We start from the raw sequence: 23,552 nt of genomic DNA, 5'->3' as shown, positions 1-23,552 counted from the left end.
GATCCATTTTCCAGATAATGTTTTTTTTTTATTATTTTTTTCCATGTTTCTAGAAAAGAATCTATGCGGTTTATATTCTGGTTACCTGAATGAGAGAACACCGATCCAGAAAATACTCCCATTATTTTCAGTGGATTAGAAAAGGTAATGCCTGTCTTGCAAAACTCTTTTAACTTTCCTCGCTCCTCTCATTTTTCTAGCCATCATTTCTGATGTAGACTCAGTGACTCTGATCTTACAGAATGTAAGTTTGCCATTCCTCAATTTCTTTACCTACATCCAGTTTCTGAAGAAATGCATGGAGCTGTCGTTCAAAACCTTTGTGCAGTGAGTCTAAGGAAAAGAAACCTCAAGGAAAACAAATATCAAGGAAAACAAAAACAGAGGCTTGATAAGATCTCACTGGGTAACTGAGACCTGGGACAACTAAGGCTTTCTTATGTTCAAGTGCTAAAAAAGATACCTCTTATGGTATGGTAATGGAAGGGAGAGATGATAGGTAGTGACTCATACCTAATCAAAGCAGTGATAATCAATCATAGAATTAAATTTAGGTTTTAACAAAACAACCCAAAACAATGACTTTAGATTTCATTTTACAAAGCAAGTACAAAACTAAGAAATAACTAAGATCCAACCTATCCTGGGGTGTATAGGAGAATAATTATTCTGTGGTATATCCTAGCAGTAAGAAAACCACTACCTCACTTCAAGAAATACTTATATATACGTATATACAGCACCCACCGAAATAACATATCCCCTAAAAAAATGTTTTCTTCACATGTAACACAACAGACAGAAGAGTTTTAGTTATCCTCTCCCAGTGTTCTCCTCCCTGCCAGGATACAAAACCCTGTGACATTTCAATTCCATTGTGCAGGTAAGAATTTTCAGTACACAGTTGCTTGCCTTGGGGTAACAAAATCAATTTGGTAATTTGGTTGTTAAATCAAGAAGGAAGGAATGTTATTTCAAGGTTTTCTAAGGCTTCTCTATAATTGTCTGTCCCTTAACTATGTCTGATTTTCTTCCAAACATACCGTAGATCTTGGAATTTGTAGCAGAGATGACAAATTTTTCTAGGATTTATTTCTCCCTTCAAAAGGTATTTAAACTGAAGTACCTGGCTAGTACATGGCAATTACTGCTTACTGAATAAACTATCTTGCTAAATCCTGTGTTGCACCAGGTGTCCATCAGTCACTGAGCTGAAGGAAATCGAAGTTATTTCTAGGGTTTCCACAAAAGATGTGTGTAGACTTAAAACTTCAGCACATATTAGGGAAGCAGTTCTATTGTTTCTGAACTCAACATTTGAACAATACTATTGTCTTCCTGTCTGCTTTAAAATGACACAGGGTGTCTGCATAATGACATTTCCCCCTTTCAACAGTATAAAAGGTGATGTCATCTCTCTGCAAGCACACATAAATCTGCTGGAATTACATATTATGAAACATTTGAGGCAAGACATCCAGTATCTCTAGTATGAGATTCTTATGTTGTAGAAATAAAATGAGGAAAGGATTAACAGTATCTAAGTTACTTAATAGCTCAGAAATGTAGGCAGAGATGATCTACCATACAGATTTCTTTGCACTCAGTATGACTAAATCTTTGACTAATTTAAACATTTTAAAAGCATTTCATGTGTATCTCATAATTCCAGGAACACAGCAAGCATGTTGCTGCATTGCCATTTGGATGTTTTAAGTGGTAAATCCTGGACTCCATGTAAGCATCTGCTTCCATTACAGTTGGCTTGGTTCCCAAGAACCAAAAATCTCTGCTTTTAAAAACTTCCTCTAGTTTCTTTTGAATTCTTTTAATAAATCTTATGGAATATATTTCACTTGCACAGAATTACCACATCCATTTTACTCTGACTTCATCCTGAGAGCATCATCTTTCAGGATGAAAAAGCAAATTAATTCTATTTTACACTATTAAACGCAAAGTAAACCATCAATACACCAGTCTCTGACCTGAATTTCTTCTGTCAGAACCAGAACCAAAATACTGTGTGACTCAACTACTGAGACTATCTTCAGCAATTTCATTCTTTGCTGACTTGTAGATAAGACTAATAATAATTAATACACCATAGTACATCATGACAGCTGCTTTAGCATTTTTTACAGTTACACCCACTGAAAGCAGAGTTTTCTGACAAACTTAGACTGACTGAGCTAGTCTTTTTCCATCTTAAGGCTGAAGAACCTTTGAGAACCTATAGAGAAGATCCTTTGCTGCTATGATTCTTCATTGTTCCTCCTTCCTTTTAGTTCTCACTTTTAGTATTGAAGTGTTCATTGAAAGTTAGACCCTTTCTGCTCTTAAAACAGTGCAAAACATACTATCTTTTACTTAGATAATGACTATACATATCTGTTCCTTGGAAAAAAATATATTCCAAATTTTCTAGATTCTTTGGCCAGTTGAATTTGTTGCTACTAAATTACCTAATGATATACTTTGCCTGGGAATTTTTCTTCTTCCAGCCATTTTATTCTTTTTCAAGGACCCATGCTGCTTTGTTCATTTGATGTTCTCCTTCAAGGAACCAAGCTTCACCCAGCTACAGAAATACAAAACAAGAGAAACAAAAAGTTATCTCGGTTCTTTCATATTTTTTTCTGCTGCTCTTCTTGTTATGTCATGGACCCCAAGAAGACCTTTTTCTTCCAACACTGCTTCTCCCTGTCTCTAAATCCCTTCTTCCTTTTGGGACAGTATTCCCCTTTGAGCCTCCTGTCTCTCTACCTGGTACACACACAAGTGTTCCCTTCTGCTCACCTATGCCGTATCTCATACTCCAGCACCAGTCCTCCTCCACTCCAGTGCTATTTCTTCACAAAAACAGCTCAGTTTAACTGTTTGGCATGCAAAGAAAACTGTCAGATATATTACCTTCTTTCAGCAAGACTTCAAGGTGCAGTTTTAGCATAACAGGCACAGTGAAATTATCAGTCCTTAAGTGTTCACTTATTCACGGGAACATTCTTGCATTGTGCAAATGGGTTTTATACGTGCTCCCTCAGTTGTTTTCTTTTCTCCATAGGTCTCAAGTTTAAGATTTAACTGAAATATATTAGATCAAATTGATGAGCACTTTGCTACTATGTGTCTCAGTCACCCTCATTAAAAAAAAAAAAAAAAAGTTTTGCCACTGTGTTTAAGTAATTTGGCCTAGGTGATTCATTGTTTATTCCTGCCCAGATTTAGTGCTCACTATGAAAGAATAAAGATATTTCTTTCAAATGCCCAGCGAAACAACAGTAGCTGTTTTCACAGGCTGAGTTTTGTGGTCATAAAGCAGTGTTGATACAGGAATGGAACTGTCAAGACTCAGTTTCTTTTTTCACATGCACAAATGTTCAGCATGTTCAAAACACACCATTTGAATACACAACATTATTTTAAAAAATGCACTTTTGGGAAGCAGCTCAACTGAATGGGTGTGCAGAAGCATAGCTTTGAAGAAGAATCCTATTTTAATGGAGATTGTCTCTAACTTTCCCAGGTATTGCTAAGGCATTCATCACTGCAGCCTGCAAGGTTACAGCAGTACATAAACACAACATGATCATACTGCATTTACAAATCCCAGGTACTATCCTGACTTTCTTAGTGCTGGTTCCACGGGGTCATGATACTTTCTGTTAATCCTGCACACATCAAAACATCTAACTAACTTCAGAAGTGGGACCAACTGGGACAGCTTCTCATGGGGGACCTTGCAATGCAAGACCAAAAGCAGCTTGTACACCAAAAGAAGTTTCTCACTGCATGTGGGCTTGTTAGGTGAGGAGTTCTTGTAGGGTGGGATACCGACTCATGCATAAAGCAGTCTGGTTCTTAATACCTGGACTAAATCATGAAGAACAGTACAAACCATGGTATTTAAATTTAGAGTAAATTGCAATTTTTAGTCATGTTGTCGCTATATTCTCTAATATGCCACATGTGGTGGCTGAACCACCCAACATCTGGCCTGTGAATATGATACTGCCAAAGCTGTACTCGGTGGCTGCCAAACGGCTGAGCCCATGTGTGGCTTCACAGCTTGATATCCAGAGAGCTCAACTATGATTCAAATTCTGAAAAATCATCATGTCTAAGGTTGCAGCATGATTCAGCAGTTTGGAGGAGAGCCTTCTTAAGAGGAAAGAAGAAAACAACAACAACAACACCCAAAAAAAAGCAAGACAAAAACCACCACAGCTGACCATGTATGGCATAAAACTTAACAAAGAAGTAAATGTCTTAAACACCTTCACCGCACAGCAGAGCTCCATAACTTGACTGGTCAGTACAAAATATGGCTAGTTACAAGCACTGGGGGCTAAATTCTGCTCCCATAACTATGGTGCAAGCTAATTTCAATTTCACACAGTTTGTTTAAATATGAATACACAGAAGCTACTTGACACATATCTTGCTGGCACTGTTTGAGGTAAGTTTGAAATCATTAACCAGGTAGAGAGCACTCTTCTTTATGAAAGAAAGCCTCCAGTGGTATTCCAGGAATGCTGCTAGAGAGGAGGACTCAGTCCCTACCACACAAAGATGCTTGATTTATAAATGAATTAATGTTTGTGAACTGACAAGGAACAAAAAACAGGGTCCTGCACACACACACACAGAGAATGCATTGGAAACCCCAGTGTTGTGCTAATTACTCCGTGTGCTCCAGGGATGTTTACACATACATAAAAAGTGAACACAGCTTGTGAAAACGGGGTGCCTACTATCCTGGGACATGGAAGAGTTCAGCTGCTCATTCACATTGCAAAGCCTATTCCTCCCAGTTGGCTCTTTGCCTTCGTAAAGCTGAAAATAGCTAAACTGCGTGATTTCCTTCGTGCACTGATGGATCAGGCGGGCCAGCTCTGCCTCCAGCCATGAGAACGCTCGGACTTCCTGCTGTGCTTCTGAACACTGCCTGACCAGGCAGGTCACACACCGTCCATCCATCTGTACCATGCTTATTCTTCTGCTGACGATGCCTACATTGCCTTTGCCAAGCAGAGTGGCTTAACAAATATTCTCTATTCCTTACAAAATACATGCTCAGTCATTTGGGAAATAATAAAATTTTTAAAAAGTGGCATAAATGCTGCCCTTGTTCAGGCTGAACAATTTGTTCAGCGGTACAAAATGTTGCTTTAGGAAAGCTTCCTTTGAATATAGTACATGAGATAAATGGAGCCTTTTTTTCTCATTCCCTTCTCTTTACCAGTAATTGAATGAAGTAGAGATTGTGAGGTAAAATCAAGCACATCTGGGTCAATTAGCATGGAAAGTCAATTCTTTAAAACCTGATGGATGCCTCTGGGAATCGTGCACTTCACAGCACGAATCTCAGTGCAGTGCTGCTCTCTCAGCAACTCAACTCAATTAAGCCATTACGTGGTTCTTTAAATCAGGGAATCTGGGGGAATTGGTTAATTGTCTGCTTGTCATGGTTCCTCCTCAGGGAGCATGTAAACGTCTTCTGTTTCTCCTATAGATGTGCGGTGCACATAAGAACAATCCATTTTAGCTGACTTATTCAAAGCTTATTTCTCCCGTGGGAAAATTAATCTTCCTCCTCAAATACTGCCCTGAAGAACAAAGCTGTCCAGTGGAAACAAACCATCCCATCAATACAGAATAGGTTTTCATTGATTACAGTCAGGTTTATATTTCTTATTCCTTGCAAGTCTCAAGTATTTCTCCCTGCTTTCACTTGATCATAACTTTCACAACCAACCTTCTCAGACTTGTGGTAAGGTTTCACCATTCTCTGCATCTACGAAAAGCTCTGCAACACACATGGACTTACCTAATGCACTATAAGTCACCCACTGCCTTTACAGTCAGCAGAGCCTGAGCAAGCTGTCTAAGCATACATGAAACTCTGCACTCAGTGGTCAGAGCTAACCATCTCTGGAGGACAACTCATCCTGTGACCAGATAGGTGGGCAGAATGACGCATTGGGGAATGCTTATCTGCCTCCAATGAGAGCTGCTCTGAGTCCACTGAACCAAGGGATCCTCTAAAGGGATTGTGAACAACCAGCCTAACGCAGATATCCCACTTCTAGACTGCAAAAATAGTGAGATTAATCCCACCTGCATCACCCCACCACCATCACTGTGACAACCACCCTGTAAAGACAGACTGCTGCTCCTGCCTGTCATCACATCAGTGAGCTTCTCTTCACGTGCACACAAGCAGCTGACTTTCCCTTCTTTTGCTTCACATTTCAGACTGATGAACACCCAAAATCTCCAGCTGGCCTCAGTGGGAGACAGTTGCTGGGTGCTCAGGGTTGTGGAAAACAAATCACCCCATTTAGCCCCTAAATATGGATTTAGAAGGCTAACTTTAGATTCAGACTTTTTTTTTTTTTTTTTTAACTTGGCATGGTACTAAAATCCATCCATGAGGCGAGTTAATTTTTTTACCATCAAAGAGAAGTAAAACAACTTCTCCAAGGTCATACAGTAGGATGACTAGGATTAGTATGCCACAAATTTTGTGTGCTATAACCAGAAAATTATTCTGCTTCCTAAATGTGACATAATTGGGACATAGTCTGATAAATGGAGACTGAGTAAGCCACACTAAATCTACTGATGTGTTCTGTAATGTCTGGATGTGTCCCCAACCCTAGCTATGAAAGGAAATGTAATTATGGTAATGGGAAAGTGCAGTCCGCCCATCATTTGGGTTACCACACACATACGTAACTATTTCAAATATAGAACTGCAGTAACATCTCTTTTACTCTTATCTCCTTTAGATAGCTTTTTCCTTCAGTTATAAGCTTGATGTCTTTTCCTCTGACAGGAGAAACACTATTCTGGTACATGTGCATTAGCCAAGGGCTGTCATGTCATTCAGAGGAGGTGGTAGGGCTGCTCTGGTCATGAGAGCTGCCATTGGGGCAGGCACCCTCACTTGCCCACGTAGGTCTAACCAGAGTATTTGTTTGGGCGCAATGGTGGGGATGAAGGAGGGAAGCTAGGTCTGAGGAAGAAAGTTCAAGAAGGAGAAGAAGATCAGGAAGCCAGAAAATTATATAAAGCACCCTTGTGTTTTGGAACCTAGGCCAATTTTAAAAATGAGGCATATGGCTCTTGCTGCAGTCTCATCCGTGAATGCAGGGCACTGTAGAGATTCACAAGCCTTATTCAGACAGCCTCGCTTGGCTCTGGGCAAACAGAACAGCACAGCACACAGTGTGGGCTAGCTCACACAGCTTCTGAGATGGCAGCTTAAACCAGTCAGCTCCTCAGGTGTAAAAGGGTAAATTTACACTGGCATCCTTAGAACATATCACTCACTCAGCTTGCATCATCTGGAGGACTTCTTGTCTTCAGAAGTTGTGCAATACGTACGTGTAACTTAAAAACTTGAGCTGCTGCCCCAGCGTACGTGCAAGGGTTCCTGACAACAAATCTTCTGGCTCTCCTGCCTGTCTGCACTCCAGTGACACAATGCCAGGCTATTTTCCTCCTACGGAGGACTGGCAGGCAACCATTTTTGTGCACTTCAGCTTGCCCTGGTTACAGAAAAGAGAGGAAATATTTTATTAACTTTCATCTCCCAAAACAGAGTGTGCTAGATAGCCAGACTTCTAGTTTCAGCAAGCTTGGGTAAACGAGGTAGTGGCTTAAGTAGGTAAAAGAGAAGTGGCTTACTGCCAAATGTTTGCAGAAGCGTTAGAAGCATCTGAACTTTAAATTGTTAATATCTTTAGGCTGTCATGCCCCAGTGTTTATCACGAGCTAGAAGAGTATAAACAGAGGCAGCAGTGAATAGCATTAGAGAAAGGGAACTGTGACCTGCACATTGCCACACAAAGCCACCTTCTTGTAAGTGCCTTGTTCTTGTGCTGAGCAACGGCATGTAGCAGCAAAGTAATCCCAGCCTTGCCATGGGCAGCCAGCCCGGCGTTCTGGTGGCAGCTCCTCTAGCATCCAAATGCAGCTGCCAACCAGAGCTTCATGTCCAAAGGGGCTCTCCTTTCATCTTCCACCCTGAGCCAAAATCACACAGTACTTCTGTTCTCTGAAAATAACATTAGTGCTCATGTACATGCACCTGGACCAATTGCCAAACTATTGTAGATTCAAGACACTTCATATCCTTTCTTGAAAACAAAGAAGCAAACAAACAAACATCACCACACAGTATTGCTTCTGCCCTCTGCCTTTCTTATGGCTTGGAATTCATCAAGATTGTGCCTCATTAATCATGTCTGGTAGAAGAAAAATGGGGAAAGACTAGCACAGTCACAGAAAATTCAATCTAACCAGGTCAGCAGTGGCTTGAAAGCTTTTGGATGCCTTGTAATTCACACACAAGTAGTTCCCACAGTCCAATTTCTAACGAAAAGATATTTGCACCCCAAAGTTAGTGCAGGTAGAGGCCAGTAACAGCTGAAAGGGGCCGGTAACAACTGAGTTGCTTCCTGACCATAAGATGCAGGAACCTCTGCAGTTAAATATACCTTATCTGCAGGTGAGGATGGGGCAGATCATTGCATATCCAATGCATGTCACGTAGCCAATGCATGACTGCCCTGCATGTCCTGTACTGCAGCCTTTCATCCCAGTTCAGAGACTCTGCACAATGCTGCCGCCATGTTTATGCTGGGGCTGCTCTGGCGCAAGGGGCTACATGAAATGTGGCACATCCTGAATAAAGACAGGACTTCTTCCATAGCTGTCAGTAGCACCTTTGAAAACCAGTATGTGCATCGTTAAAAAATAAATAAATAAAAATAAACACCATAATAATAATAAATAAAAAGGAACCATTTGCAAGAAATAAGAACTTCCTTTTCTTGCCTTTCTTCAAAAACAGCTCTGGCACCCTCCAAGCCCCAGAGTAGCACAAAAATGCTCACATTGGCATTGCAAACACATACGCCCAGAGGAACACACATACACATACCTACACAGACCCAAAGCCCTCTCCCCAGGAATGTGGCCATCTCTTTTCAGGTACATACCAGCAGGAATGCATACACTGAAGAAACAGAGCAGGAAAAGAGCAATGTTTTTTTCACACAGACGTTTTTACTCTGCTTGCAGCAGTCCCCTCCTTTTACAGCCTCAGGCACGGCTCAATTTGGTCGAGCCAAAGGCAGTGGAGGCATGATGCAGATGAGACCACACCTTCCAAGCACCCTCCAATCACACAGAAAGAGAGCAGATGTCAACAAACCCACACCTTTGTGGGACCAGCCCCTTCTTCTTACATGAGGCAGTTTCCACTAAATAAGACCGCTCCTGCAGATGGCCAGCCTGTTTCCACTTGTAAAGGGTGAGCAAGCAAGGCCAACACTTTCCATAAACTCTGAAGCAAGGCTGAGAGGACTGTAAGCAGTTTTCCCCTTCTTCTGCTCAGAGAAAAGATAGCTCCTTCCTTGAGAAGTGCTTTTGTGCTGTGTGTGGGATATCAAGAGCCAATACAAATCTTCCCTCAGTCTTCACTTCAGGCAGTCAACAAATTGTTTGCCTATAGAATATGGATACCCATTCAAAAATGTGACTTCTACCTTACACTGACAAGCCTACTTAACCTCTCCACTGACATTAGATGCCTTCTTTGCCACTCAGCAGAATTCAGACGAGATCCTCTTGCATTTTCTCTTACATCCTTCTCTACACATGCACATCAAAACATCTCCAAAAGCTGATGTTGAGAATTTCCAGCCCAGATCAAATGCAAGAGGCTTGTCCTAAAAGGTAAAGAACTGAACTGCAGCCAAGCTTCAGTATAACTTTTTCCAGATGTCAGAGCACACTCAAACTATCTCTAACATCAGTTCTGTTTTGGGACAACACGCAACATAAGCATCAGTAAAACCTTACTGTCACGGGACAGTAATTTAACTCCTTGGAAATGCTTAAGATGTCTGGGTTAAGAAGGCAAACAACTTGAAGGCATCCAGAGAGGAAAACCACAGTTCTGATGTACACTTCTCATAGCAAGGAAGTCCTGTAGAAACGAAAGAGGCAGACTCCAACTTCCTAGAATAAGATATATGAGACATCATGAAAGTGCTTGCAATGGCACACACTCTAGCCAAAAAAGTGGTTTTTAATAAAATTGGAAAAGGGTGTATTGCATTCCCACAGAAATGGTAGAAACACAGATGTTGTCCAAGTTTAGAGAAAAAAAAAATAAAAATCCACATTTTTGATGTTTGCACCAAAAGAAAAAAACTTCTTTGAACATTTGATGGAAGAGTATTAAAAGAAATCATTATTATTATCATGGCTCCCACCAGCAATACAAGAGGCCAGGATCTGTCAACATCTTCCTTATAAATCCATCCTTCAATAGAATCTAAATTGGCCTGAAATAGCTAGTTGGGACCAAAATCTGGTTTATGAGATTTCTGGAAACAAAACTCCATCTGGCTGTTTACAAAATTCTAGTCCGAAGAAAATGAGAGAGACCGTGAGAGCGGAAGAGGGATAATTTTTAGTGGCTAAAGCTATCGTGTTTGTGTTGCTTCACAGTGCTAATCAGAGATCAGCAACTGAAAAGAAAGTTTGGAATTAGTGCTGATGAGCATCCCAAAGCCGGCATGCATGTTCAGCTATCTCCAACATTTTCTTCTGAAGCAGACAGCTGCCACATAAAACAGGCTGTCTCGTGATATATCTGGAGCTCATATTTCTTATGACATCCTGGACAAAACTCATCAAGGACCACAGCAGGAAAAGAAAGATTCCCAGACATTCCTGATTTTCAGCAAAGAACCATTTCATGCTTAGGCTTAAAGCTAAGCTGTCTAAACCAATATTATTATACTCATTTATTGAGTCAGTTCATTAGGTTTCAAGGGTAGCACTCAAACCAAAGGATAGATGCCATTTTCCTTTCTGAGCCAGCCTCCAGAAAGTACCTAACCCAAAGCTGTCCAATTCAATGGAAGACAGAGAAATACAGTTTCATTGCAAGTCAGATTTGGTAGATTTTTCATTTTATTGACTGAAAATACTTTTTTCCCACCCACTGGTCCTGCACCATTGCATTCTTCAATGGCTTGGTCCTCCTTCACACACATGAAGCCCATCCCAGCTTCCTATTGGCTTCTGCAGTCTCCTTCCACGCTTCAACTCCCACAGCTATAAAACAGGAAAAAGACAAAGGCTTTGCAATATCCATTAACATTTCCCTGTACCAGCAGGCTTAGGCACCAGGCAGAATAGCAATGGGCCCTTGTGCTTCAGCTCCACTCTCCTTTCAGCTGAAACTCCACACAGTCAAACCAACTTACCTGCACTCTGATGAAATATTCATCCCTGGGTTACTTGTTCTCCCCTATTTTCCCAGAGTTTACAAGCTCTTTTACACAAACATTTCCTTAATCTGTGCAGCATGACTGCCAAAATTAGGATTTGAGTGTGGTCCCTTCAACGCTTGGGCTGTGTTTTACTGTTACATTCCTACAACACTTTGCACAACCAGCATCTTTGCACACTAGTTTACTATTAAAATTGTACAATGCCCTCAATTATGTCTTAATTTTACCAGTTCAACAAATTACATAAATCTCTCATATTTTAACTCTCTGATGAGTTAGATCCTGCAGGAACACAGTCTCTTAGCTCTTAGGCTTCCAACAGAATTACTTTGTGAACAGAATCTCTATGACAGTATCTGAAAGAAACTTTGAAACAAAATATTACAAGAGAGAAATTGCAGTTGGTGAGAGACCAATAAACACACTGTAAATTCTGAGGGTTTGCACAAGAAACACTGTGTCGTGAATGGCTATTCCAGAAATGGAAAAATAGAGAGCCTCTTAACATCCAAATAGGGTGAGAAGGCAGCACTCCAACAAACAAATCAGAAGTGGAAAGAAAAAAATGTCTGTCAGCTCCAAATAGTTTCGAAAATGAAAACAGGGATTAAAAAAGAAGAATTAAAACATGGGAAGCCGAAGCCTACCACTTGAAAGAAAACTAAATGCAGGCTATGTCCTGATGAGAAGCAATATCCTGTGTTTTCTGCCAGTGTTAGATAAGACTCAGTGATGAAGATGGGGTTTAAAATAGGATGGGGTTCAAATCGATACACAGAAAGAGAGGTCATGCTATCTCTTTGCTTTTTTACATGCAATTATGACTTTTCTAAACTGTGCATTTTGGGAGGTGGTAGATACAGTAGATGAAGCTCCCACATCAGCTCTTCCTTGTGGCCATCAGAAAAGCTGTGATTCTGAAAGAGGAACTGCTGGTAACACCAACAGGTGCTGAATACTACAGCCGTTTGCTGTGAAAGGCAGGAAAATCCCTGAGGAAATAACCTGTACCAGCTCCTCAGACTCCAGGTACCTGCAACACCACCCACTTTAGTCCTCTCAAAATGTCCCTAGCATGGGATCCTTTGTCACCAATGTCACCCCCAATGTCACCCTTCCTTGAGATCCCTGAGGAGTCATGGCAGAAATCCAGCTACAACTGCTGTGGAGAGTTGTTCTGTGCAGGGGCACTTGGATGAAACTTTATAAACATAAAATATCCATGAAGTAGTTGTGAAGGGAGGTAAGGCCCTAGTGTGTGAGCATTATCAGAGAATGGCTCAGTAACTTCAGTTCTCCCAGTTGGCTCTTACCAGATTCAGGCCTTTTTGTGCTGTATCTCAGTAACTCCCCCTCTAGTACCAGCAATGATAAAGTCCTGCATACAAGGACCACTTCATTCAAAGCAATGAAGCTTGAGCCAACACTCCCAAATACAGTATATATTCAAGTGCAGGACTCAAGGAAGAGCATAGAAGACATGGACTGATTATTGAAGGTCTCCACAGAAGTCGTCAGTGATTACTACAGGCCTGTCATCCAAAACTGAGCCTTTGAACTACTTAATAAGAGGCCTTGTAGTCCAATCATTCACAACACTGGGACTTGTTTCAGAAATAACTACAGTGACAGAAAACAGTAAAACTGTTACCAAATTTGTTTTTACACAATAGGTTTTAATGACTTAAAATGAATCATGAAATATTTTTAAGTGTTCTCTAATGTGGGCCACAAAATGTTTTTTCTGCTTCTTGAAAAATACTGGTATTCCAGCCCCACTTAAAATTACAAAGATCAAAAAAGTCCCTCAAAGTGAAAAAAAAAAAAAAAAAAAGGCATTTTTTCATGCCAGTCAAGACCAGTGGGCTTTGATACAAACTGAATTTCAAAATATACTACCCCAATGCTTTTCCCTTTCAAAATCAGAAAGGAACAATAACATGTTAAAAGAAAGAATTACAAACTTTTTGTAATCTTCATTTTACAACAAAATTAATGCAAGTGAGGCCCATGGTCAATTTCATCAAATGCCTCTTTCTAATGAAAACAAACTTTGATGAAAGCTTTCCAATTGCCCTAGAATTTTAAGGAGAAAAGACTACAGATGTTTCTGGTGATTTTTTTTTTTTTGAGAAAAACGTTGAGGCTTTTTTCAGTTTTCTCAGTTGAGAAAATTAGAGGCTGTATGACCTGCATAAGATAGATGAAGAGATAATTAAAAAAAAAAAAAAAAAGGTTTGACATAGAGATTTGAAAGGGATTTTCGTGGCCTGACTGTAGTTCTGACTGGTTCCCTAAGAAGAAAACAAACATCTCATTGCCTTTTATACTCTTGGAAAAAAAAAAAAAAAAAAAAAATCTGTCATAATTTTTAAGTGTGTTGATCATAGCTTATTTTTAGCTCTGACAAACCACAGAAACATCTCCAAAATATTCCCAAGAAACACTAAGAAACACTGACCTTTCCAGCTTGGAAAGCAGAGATCTTAACAGCATTGTCTATGCTACTGTACAGGCTGAACAAATCTGTAAGACCCCTTGATGGCCCATTGAAAAGCTTTACACATTTCCCATAAAAAATATACTTCTGGCTAGCAGAAGTATATCAAACCATATTCAGAAACACCTAAAGGAAGTCACATACAAAAGACTGGAGTGCTACTCTGAAGACTGCAAAGGAGATTCATGGGGCCCCAAGCTGGAGGCTGTGAGGAATAACAGTTTCAGAGAAGGCAACTTATTGATGACCCGAGTGAAATGAGGAAAGGCGGTGAAAAGGACTGAGAGTCAAAATGCATTTGGAATCAGAAAACAATGGTCAGGAAAAAGAAAAAGTTGCTAAAATGAACATGGATTTGATATGTAAATCATGTGAAAGTCAGCGAGTGCTTTACATGATGAAGAGTGTCGACACATAGGGAAAAAAGTTTTACCCCTCATGCACAGGAGACAACATTTTACAGTTGGTCATGAGGAATGTGACCACTGCTCTATGGCCACTCTGCTGAAGCTATTTATAGCTGGGACTGGTTGTATATGTTTAATGATTATCTCAGCCTCACACTTACTCACTTTGTGTATTGTCATTTCCTGATAGTAATTCCTTTGGGTTGAAGCTTGTTCATATTTGGTCACCCCCTGAAACTGAATCTCTGGGCAAGATGAAAACAATTACTTATGTGGGGGTGGGATAAGGCACTTTCTGCTAAATACAGTAACCACAAAGGTCATGCTCAAAACTCAAAAATAGCTAAATGTTAGAAATTTTGTTTCTGTGCTGTTTAGTAGAGTAAGCCGGGACTCAGGTTAAGTTTGAAGAATACTCATCCAGCACTTTTAAAGTCAGGAGGGCTTACGGTTGTAATTTTCACATATAAAGCTTAAAATTATCTATCCCTTTAAAGAAACTTAGCTGTCATTCCAGTTGTGGAGCAATGTTATATGCCTGTGTATTTCATATGTCCAAAGCTGGAGAACTCAGACTATTTTTTTTTTAAATGATGTCTGACAGCTAAACCAGAAACATTTTAAAGACAACAGTTTAAAATGTTTGTGTCATCACAGCAACGAGCTGGTATCTACTGTCTGCACTCCTGATTCAAAACTTCCTTCCAAGGAAAAACAGTCTCTAGTCAAGAGCATCATAGAGCTTGTGTCTATATTCACATTTGTCCATGAAAGAAGTTTCCCATCATCAATGCTGTGGTCCCATATCACATAAATTATGGGAGCCTTAACTTTTTGGAGTTTTCTTCTCTCCACCTTCCCTGTTATTCTCATCTTACTTCTCCACAAAACTCTAGCACATTGGTTCATTTAGTCTTGAAGTACCAAATATGCTCTAAGCCTCGCAACTATGTTCCAGATTGGCTTTCTTGATAAATATCTGTGGGACAGAACTTTTTGTTACCTTGGTTTTTATTCATTCCGTTCTAATTTACTTTTTTTTTTTTTTTAATAATTAAGTGATGAGAATTTACTGCTCTGTGTTGGTCTGCAGGAGAAGCATGACAATTTCTGAGCAATAACATAACTTTGGCAGGATTTGTTCAGATTGGCCTTCAAGAAACGAAAATCAGACATCCATTCATCAACTAATTTGGCTTGAGACACAGCATGTGTGTTTTTATTGCTGGAATTGTATCATAGCAAAACAACCTTTTTCAAATGTCAGAAGTCCTTCATGTGTCAGCTCTGAACATAATGTACAATGTATTCTCTGCAGGAACAAACCTGTGACCTACAGCACCAGAAACACATATCTACACCTTTTCAACTAAAAGAATGATTTGATTGCATTACAAATAACTTAATACAAATTACATTAACTGTGCTGTCCATTCATTCTATCCAAGGGTTAAACAGTAATAAGGAGTAGAAATAGAAGAGATAACACATCTAGCCAAAGCGTTGGATAACTTAAACTGTCAAAATGGATTGCTGTAATTTCCCTCAAACTTCAAAATTCTGTTTTGTTGTGTGTTTTTGTTTTTGTTTTCTGAGAAGAATAAAGCAACAAAAACTGAAAAGCCACAGAAAGGGTTATGGAATCACTAATCACATAATGCTGGTTTTGCTGTTGTTTTTGTCTTTGTACATGTATTCTTTTTTCAGATGTTAAGGAATATGCATCATGTACAGAATGAGCATCTTGACACGGCACACAGCAAAAACAATCTAACCTGGGCCTAGGATTTTTACATTGTTAGATGCCTTCCTTTTTATTGTCTTTTATATGCTCGCGCATCATGGCCAACTAGCAAATGTTCTAGAAGAAAAGATTCGATGACATAAGCTGAAAGTGCTTTAGGAAGAGTGGGGTAGTAGTGCAGGTAACTTTACATGTGACACTGTGACTCTGACTCAGGTCTGTGTTCTCCAAGATTTTATGATTTGAAGAGTCCAGATAAGTGCAATAAACAGTGGCACAACTTTCAGTATGTTTCTGGCTTGAGTTCCTTCTAGTACGCATGCATCACTGGAACTAAGGGACAAATTCAAAGTTGCTCTGAATTTCTTTTATTTCAGCTTTTTCCACTTGCAGTTTTGTCTCCAGTTAACTCTTGAACTTACAACAACTGTTCCTAAGAATAGTCCTGAACCTGTGGTTGAAGACAAGTTTGCCAAATGTATAAATGTTACCTTAGATGTTTATTGCTGAATAAAATCGGCCTTACATTCCATAAGACTTTGAATATACTTAATATACTTCCATTGAAACCTTGATACGTTACCTCCCAACAGCATAAACAAATTCCGTGTGTCTTACTTGGAAACCAAACCATTAATTCTCTTTTTTGTGTGTGTATGTTAGTCTGTGAACAAGGTTGTGGAACAGGCACTGAATTTATCAACATACTTAAAAAAAAATAATTGGATTTCTCCCAGGTTCATTTAGATGCTAGTTCATCAGTCCTAGAATCACAGGTCTACAAAAAACACAGGTATACAAAAATTTCACCCAAAGAATTTTCTACTTTCATATCTATTTTGCCATTAAAATAAATATATAGATAGATAGATATAAAATAAAATAATAATAATTTAAAAAAAGACTTGCTCACCATCTTTCCTTTGCATTTTTAAAATAACATATTTAGCAAGGAGTACACACCATTTTTTGTTATTTCTCATGATAGGTTAGGAAAACATAAATGTCTTTTTTGCATTTTTCCTTTAATTATTCCTTCTTCCTTACTTAGTCTATCTCATGATGGATCTGTACACTCAGATCTGGAGGATTTCATAAAAGAAAATGTGCCTGAACTATTCCTTTCAGTTGCTTTCCTGATTCATAAGTAGTTCCTGAAAATTACTTCATTCTTTCACCAGAAAAAAAAAAAAAAAAAAAAAAAAAAAAAAAAAAAAAGTAAAAACATTGACTAAGTTGTTCAATGATATAGCTCCCCAATGCAGATTGGGGAGCTATATCATGGAACATACATATCATACAGAGCTCAGAGGGGCAAGTTAAAACGGAGACTTGCATCCAAAGAGGCTCAGGACAGAAGCATACTGAATTCACCACAGACACATCTCTTTTTTTTCTGGCAAATGAGTTCGCCCGTGGGTTAACAGACCTGAACATTGTTTCATGGTGGTAAAATGTTGTGGCGGTGGTGGTGGGAAGGAAGCTGCCGAGTCCACCTCATCCTTGGCCAGTTCATTTACACTGCTCTCTTCACATACCACATTCTCCTCTTCCTTCTCTGTCCCCCAACCCTTCCCACACAAACACATGTATGCACCTCTCTCTTCAGCCGTGTTCTCCCTTTGCCACTCCAGACTGTGTCTGTGTGCCTGAGGGTCCTGGACTAGCAGGTGGCCCTGTATCAGGCCCAAGGTGTAAGAACATATCTCCCAGAGGCTAGCTTCCAGCTGCTCCTGTTTTATGTAGGGCATGTGGACTTCACCAGCCCTAGTGGTCCCACAAAAACAACCCCTTCCCATCCTGTTGCAAAGTCCTCACTGTCTCCTCTGCCTTGCAGAGATGCCTTGCCTCTGCCTACCATTTTTTCTTCATTAGCAAATAGTCCAGTCGTGGGAAAAGCCTTTTGTCAGACTGACAGGGAGTTTGGAAGCCCTGTACAACTCCCACATGTCATCTTCCCTTCTGAGGCAGGGAAACAATTCAGTCACATTCCCCTCACATCTGGATAGAAAAGCTGGTTGCAGTGAATAAGAAAAACAGCGTGGTTTTGCGACACAGTGAACCATTCAGCTCTCCCCAGCTGCATAAACCTTCCGGCTCCTTCCTCCAACAAAACCTTTAATTCCTAGCACGTACACTCTCCTCTCACACCCATTCTTCTCCATGCACCAGACTGTCTAGGGTATTCACTTGGAGTACAGCACTTGCCTTGTATCTGTGACTTCTTGGGCAGCATGGTCCTTTCCAACCTTCTACTCCCCCCTGTGGCAGCTTGATGGCAAAAAAAAAAAAAAAAAAAAAAAAAAAAAAAAAAGATACAAATACAAAGCACACCTCCGAAGCCATGTACTGTATCATCACACTTTGTAAGTCATTTATGAAGAAAAAAAAAGATATGTGAAGGCCTAGGCACAGTCTACATGGGTTAAGATTGTAAAATAAGAAAGCTGTTCCTAGGGAATTTGAAATTCAGCACCCTGTATCTTATGAATGACATGAGGAGAAAGACAGTACTTATCTGCTTTTAAAACTCAACTGAAAATTTTGAATTACAAAGTTCCTAACTCACAGGATGAACATTGGTTAGGACTGCTTTAGGATTTCCAAATACCTTGCAAATCTTAGGTAATGAAAAAAGGCAACTGATGAACTGTCTTTTCATCCTATGTCATAACTGAATCCTAAATAATCATAAAGATTTACCATGCTATTAAGGTCAGACTTTTCCACAAGATCCATCAAGGGTAACTTCCTCACAAGAAATGCACCACAAATAACTTCATAGACTCAAACTTCATAGAGACCCCACTGTCCAACCCGGTCAAAACAAACATCTAGGTACAGTAAAAGCCTAACCTTGATTTCTATTTAAAACTCTTTAATAAAAATGTTGTACACAGTGTAATATGCTCAGAAACACTTGCCGTTGGTGTGAGTCCTACCACTTTTACAACTTCATGCTTATTACTTAAAAGCCACTCATCACCAAGACGTTTGCTGCAATACAGCTAGACCTGGGACCACTGCACAACTCAGTTTCCTCGACTAGTTCCTGCAGGAAATTGAAATATCTTAGAAATGTCCCCACTTCCCTGACAATGCACATTTCTTCGAGTATCTGCTCTTCTCGTCTCTGCACGAAAAACGGTCTAACAGAGAATTTCCCACAGACACCAGAGAGATCAGCATTGCAGGATGGTTTTCAGACCTGGTCTGGTAGTTGCCAAATTTCACATACATCTGCAGGTCAATAAGGAAGCCACCTTGGCCGTTGTAGGTTATATCCTAGTTTCCCCGTCTGCGTCAGTGTACAGATGTATTTACACAGTTCACATACCACAGATCACTTGCTGAAAAAACAGCCAGCCAAGCTGGCAGCTGAACCATGGGGAGCCATTTTCCTGAAAATCAAGCACTCTCTAAAATAATATGTTAGTATGATAAAGTCATAGGTCAGCTGATGCAGCTTGCTTATCAAGTTCTTCAGGGGCTTTGTAGACCTGTGCAATAATCCAATCTGTCTACCACCTCAGGAAGGCCTGTGCAAACAGAAAAGCCCATGTTACACCATACCGAGGTCAGTTAACTCAGGCTGCAGCACAAAGGAGGCAAATTTCACAGACAGTGATATCTCTCTTCCTCCCCAAAGAAAACGGTCTATTCTATTCATCATCCCTGAACGTATAAATATTGGCCCTCCCCCATCACACAACGTGGACAAATGTATCCCACAGGATTCTCCACAGGACTCTAATTTTCCACAGCAGCTACAACATAAATTAACAGCTCCCATAGTCTACTGCAGAGCAAACAGCATTTGTTAATTAAAGTCCCTAATCTGGTCAAGTCTTAACTAAACATTGATGTTTCCCAGCTTGGGGAAAACAAAAGGCAAAACCTCAGAATGTACACTGACATCTCCTGAGAGAAGCAAGGTGAAAAAAAATGAAAATGAGATCACATGCATTTTAAAATAAGGAGATCTGATTCACTCCTGCTCGCATTAGACATGATGGAATTGAAGGAGGTGTTCCTCCAACTCTTTTCCATGTTGTTCCTCTAAGAGACAGACCTCAAAGGACTTCTGGTGAATGTTCTGAATCAGGTCTCCAACCATGTTTCCTCTCCATCCAGCACCACTCATTTTTTATGAACTCTGTTAACCATTTATAGGGCAATTGTCAAAGGAGTGGCAGATGACTCATTTCAATCCTACACTAGTTTGACTTACTGTTGCAAGAGGTTGTGAACCTCAGCCAAAACTGAGGAATAGACAACTGAAAGCCTCTTCTCTCATGACTGACTCTTACGAGCTGTGTAAAGGGCTCTGAGCTTCCCTACAGAAATGTAGGACACAGCCAAACTCTACACAATGTAGTGAATGCTGCTCCGTATAGCACTGAAAAGATCCAGGGCAAATTTGTCAGAATACATTCAGATATACTGTACCTAGGGTTTGGTAGATAAAAGACCCTTGCCTTCATGCTCCTTAGAATCATTCTTTCATACAAATAGTTTTATGTGTGCTTTGAATACTCATTTTGATTATTCTACTTCCAGTAACCACGTTGCTGGTTTAAGACCACACACACTTGTGAAACACTCCAGTTATTTTTTAAGAATGAAGCCAAGAGCTGAAAGCAAGGTTCCCAGTGTCTCTAGAAGCAATAACGCATTACAAGTTTGAACATAAAGAACATAAGTTTTAAGGACAATGATTACAGAAAGCAAGAGAACTCAGATCTGCTAATGGGAATTACATTGGATGGGTTTGCTTTATTCATACTGCTGAGTAGGTTTAGCTCGATGGACTTGGACTTCTCAAGTGCAGATATTTTGATGGCCAACAGTGCACTCAATGAAACGACCCACTTGACACTTGCAGAGAATCTGACCTAGTATCTCAAGGAACCTGGACTAGGTCCACAAGTTCAGCAGTGAACATTTCCACAGGTCCTATGCCCTCTATTCAGTGCACCACCCAGCCTTCTCCTTCCGCTTCACCCTGGAGAAGAGCTAATGACTATTAGCAAATAAAATCTCACTGGCAAGGTTAGCTGAAGCGAGCCTTTGCTGCTCCAGCATGGAAGAGTTGAGCCACGTGACTCACTAACACAGTAAAACAACAGCTCGACGTGGATAACTGGCTTGACAGCTCCCGGGAAATGAGGTTTTCTGTTTTCCTCTGCCTTTGTTGATTCACGAGCGCACACATGCCTCCAGAGAAGGACGAGTAAAAGTGCAGCAAGCAGTCTGCTTTAGAAGTGCTCTCTATGCCTAAAGATGCATAGAATAAGTCAGCAGATGACTTCTAAGAAAGATAAACACCAGGCAACCACATTCACAACAGAATAAATCTCTTCATTTTTATTTTGTGCCTACTTCTAAGCTGGCAGAGCAAGCATTGCTCAGAACCTGCATTTTAAGCAAAAGCCTATGAACGTGACTTTAACAAGACCTCTCTGGATTTTGAGATATATTTGTTACGATGCTTAAGAAATATCCTGGTGAGCATTTTGGGAAAGGAACTAATTGGCACACTAAAGCCGAGGCAAGCCAGGAAGAGTCTGAAGCCAGCTACAAGCCCGCGGTGATGATAAACAGCTCAGGGTCCAGGTGTCCATATATGGCCAGACTTCCTATAAGACTGACAGTACTGTATGTGCATTGCGTATGGTTCTTGGATCCCGTTCACATTCCTCGGGTATGTTTCTCTGGAGCTTTTGATTTCCGCTTTGAGGGCTGGCTCAGACCTCCAATTGCTCTTATAAAAAAATATCTGTGACTGAAAGTTGAAAATGTGCAAGATTCTTTCTTTAAGTACACAAACACTCCAAGTCTAGCCACTTTCCTGTAGTCTTGCCAGGTTTTCAGTATGTCTGATACCCGATCAAGTGACTTTCTGGGGGGGAGAAGGAAAAAAAAAAAAAAAAAAAGGAAAAACACAAGAGAGGAATTTAGCATATCCACACCTGTACGTTTTACAAGACTTCACCAAAGGAACTGCACCAACTGAAGCTGATGTAGACACATGCATACCGTATATAGCTGTGTAAACAAGTCTGCAAGGCCAGTGTAGTGAATTCCTAATTTCAGCAGAAAAAATATACTATCTTAAAAGCATGTGCTGTATAAACACCTGCATGGAAGTCAAAATGAGTGCATTTCAACCATTTTATGCCTCAATGCCAAGATGTTCTTCTCCAGCTCGTGGCACAGTGTCACTGGAGAGGACAAGCTAATGACAGCTTAGCCCCTAAAAGAACCACCCTTACCTTCAGGGCCCCTTCGCCCTATGGCAAATGGTGAGTCACATTTCACAGCGCAGAAACCAAAAATGACAATACAGCAAACCTGAAGAGCACTGATTCCTATCTCACTTCACTGGCTGGCACAACTTGTAACTCAGGGGGCTAATTCCCAATTTGTGTCTGTGCAAGAAGTAGTTCTGAGGTCCAAATGCCTGTGTAAGTCTTTTTTTCTCAGGGCAGCAAGTGGATGGTGCTTGCTGTACTTGGCCCACAGTGTGAGGACTAAGGACAGATTTATCCTTTAATTTTGGATTTCCTGGCTTTCTGGTGGTTTGTTACTTTTAAACAGACTTTTTCTGTCGGTGAGATTCTCAGGTTTTGTTTAATAAAATTGATTCTCTGAAAAAAAAAACCTCTTGCATGGAAAGTTATAAAACATGTCTAGAGCCTCTCTCTCTCTGATGTTCTCCTACCATATTTAGGCATTTAAAAAAGGCATTCTGTTTACCTGGTTACATTTGCATTTTGGTATGCATGTCATACATAGTTTGGTACACATATTATTTACCCAGCACTGAGGCCATTGGAGTCCTTCAAGTAAATAGAGATTTCAGGCTGCCTCATGGTTGAGAACATATATTATTTACCATAACCGTTCCTCTGGGACTTTTTCTCTTTCAGAGCCAATCTCATTTCTTTAATGGAGAACTTCAAGTAGACGGAATGACATCCAAATGACTTAAGCAGCCAAAGTACAGGGTTGGCAGAATATAAAGACAGTTTTACAGTACAATATATCCTACTGGGGCTTTACATGAAAATGTATCTTTCTCCCTCAAGAATCCTGTGAATACATATTGCAGTGTCACGCGTGGATATGAGCACACGTGTACAGAGGGATGGAAAGAGGGAGGGATATGGCAGCGGCAGAACAACTACACCCAGAAGATGCTGTCTTTTAAGATACCCACCAGATTCCAATTTGCCTAACAAGATGCGTGAAGGCAATCTCTCTCGTTAAACACTAACATACTTCTGCGGGTCAAGAGTCAAAACGCAGGCATTCCTCGTGCCAAAGCAGAGGTCAAACAACATGACATCACTGAATATTCACATGGTACGCGGGGAGTGGGGGGAAGAACCATCCTTCTAGCCCCAGAAAAAAATAAAAATAAAAGAAAATGCAAAGCCTGAGAGTTATCTGCAATGGTTTAATCCAAACCACAACACGTAGGTTTGGGGTTCGGTCAGATCCACGGCACGGTGCTGGGGTTTCAGCTGAGCACGGTGGCACGCCTGGTTGGCCTCCCGGGACGGTCCGACAGGGAG

This window comes from Netta rufina (genome assembly GCF_964035555.1).
Source record: "Netta rufina genome assembly, chromosome: 3".
Taxonomy (NCBI): domain Eukaryota; kingdom Metazoa; phylum Chordata; class Aves; order Anseriformes; family Anatidae; genus Netta; species Netta rufina.
Note: the sequence above shows the minus strand (reverse complement) of the source record.